General features: G+C 46.3%; 1 pseudogene; it reads right to left on the bottom strand.

The window, feature by feature from the left end:
• On the bottom strand, positions 291–1,539 carry Gm13597 (predicted gene 13597; annotated as a pseudogene).

Raw genomic sequence — 2,154 nt, 5'->3', positions numbered from 1 at the left:
CAGTAAAAATTTTTATTCTTCATTCCCCACTTCTTTTAGGAAATAGCTCTAATCTTAGAGCGAGTTTTCAACCTCCTGAAGGACCCGATATTGTTGCCTTAGTACCATAACTTGGACTGCGTTTATCCTTTCTCTAATAAAAGCTACTAACTTATTAAGGATGCATGGGCCAAAAGTAAGCAAAAGCATAAGTGTAATTAAAGGTCCTGCTATAGTGGAGAGGAGAGTGGTGAGCCAAGGGGACTTATTAAACCAGCTTTCTTTTTTTTTTTTTTTTTTTTTTTTTTTTTGAATTCCAGCGTTGTTTATTGGACACAAGTGTTGAACATGGGATACCATCATACTGCCCCATTTCCATAGTAACCAACTGGCTTGGTCACATGCTACAAGTTGCTGCTTCCAGGTGTGTGAATTAGTAAGCTAAATTCAAACAGTAAGATAAAAACTTTTGTACCAAAGTTGTGACTTAAAAAATACAAAAGCTAGACCCACAGGTGCAGAGAAAAATGGCAATCCTGAGAGCTGCCTTGAAATGTCAGTCTTGAAACTTGTGGGGAGGCCAGCACCCATTAGGGGAATGAAGGGAGTGGGAGCCTGCCCTCTTCATCCAGGTGGGCTTCATACTGTCTCTGGCATATGTGGGTCCAGCCCCAGGCTGGGCACCATGATGAGGGAAGCATAGGGAGAGGCACTGAGAAGATGACAGGGCAGGATCCAAGCCCTTCAACCAGAGCAAACTGGGAGAAAAGGACCCTACTTGGCACTTCCAAGCTTTGGCAGCTCTCAGAGGTGTTTCCTGACTGCCCAGCCCATGCTGTGGCAGAACCCATAGGAGGTCTCTGGCTGGGCCTACTATGGTTACTGAAGACTGGAAACTACTCCAGGCCTTATTCCCAATCCTCAGTATCCCAGGAGAAAGAGCTGGTCCCAGGGCCTCGGGCTGGGAGGTTGAGGGATAAGAAGGTTGGCTTGGACCTTTGGGATCAGCTGTTAGCCCTCAAAGCTGGGGCCCAGCACACAACAGAAGCCAGAACTAGATACAGACAGAGCATGGATGTGTTCTCACTGTACAAAAAGGTCAGTGGGCCCAAGTCTAGACGGTGGCTGACTGCTAAGACAGCATGGACTGCTGTACAGCCTTTTGTAGAGACTGCCGAGTCACCAGCAGGCGGACCACCTCCTCCGAGCGCTTGGTGAGCCGCTTCCGAGCCTGGTCGTGAGTGACCATGGTCATGTCCCAGCCATTCACCTGCATGATCTTGTCTCCAATCTGCAGCCCAGCAATTTCAGCAGGACCTCCCTCTGATACTCGTGTGACGTAAATGCCCTTGTCTGTTTTATCTTCCGAGAAGGGATTCTGAGACGGGTCCTGGTCGATCCCACCTCCAATACTGAAGCCCAAGATTAAGTTCTCACCTTGACGCAACTTATGAATTTCAACTCTTTGCACTACGGCGGTGACAGGCTGGCCCGGGGTGTAGGACATTTCGACCGAAATCTGTCAAGGAGACAGTGCCCGGTGAGACCCCCAGCGAGAATCTAAACCAGCTTTCAAACCATCCTTGTTGGCTTTCTCTTTCTCTTTTACGTATATCTAGGCGTTCTCTAAGTTTAGCCATAGAATCTTTGATTACTCCTGAATGGTCAACATAAAAACAACATTCTTCTTTTAAGGCAGCACAGAGTCCTCCTTCTTTAAGGAATAATAAGTCTAATCCCCTTCTATTTTGCAGCACCACTTCGGACAGGGAAGTTAAAGATTCTTCTAATTTGGTTATAGACTGTTCTATAGTTCTAAGATCAATATCCATAGCTGCACGTAGTTCTTCATAGTATTGGGGGGTCTTAATTAAGGCAGCGGTTCCTGTACCTACTCCAGCTGCTACTCCCAATCCTAATAGAACTGCCAAAGTTAAGGTAACGGGTTCTCTTTTCCAGCGGACCCGATGTTCAAATTTATCTAAAAAAGAGCTATCATCATGATACAAGAGTCTGGGAATAAGCTGAACCAAAATGCAGAAATCTTTGGAACTATTAAAAACAGACATAGACACACAAGGAGTGAGACCGGTATTGCAAGCCCACACTGTGTCTAGGGGAGGCACCAGATACTGACCACTTTTGCTAGACTGGATGTTCTGGGTCTGATTACAG

The sequence above is a fragment of the Mus musculus genome, chromosome 2, assembly GCF_000001635.26.
Source record: "Mus musculus strain C57BL/6J chromosome 2, GRCm38.p6 C57BL/6J".
Lineage (NCBI taxonomy): Eukaryota > Metazoa > Chordata > Mammalia > Rodentia > Muridae > Mus > Mus musculus.
The sequence above is the reverse complement of the archived record's forward strand: the minus strand, read 5'-3'. Positions and strand labels throughout refer to the sequence as shown.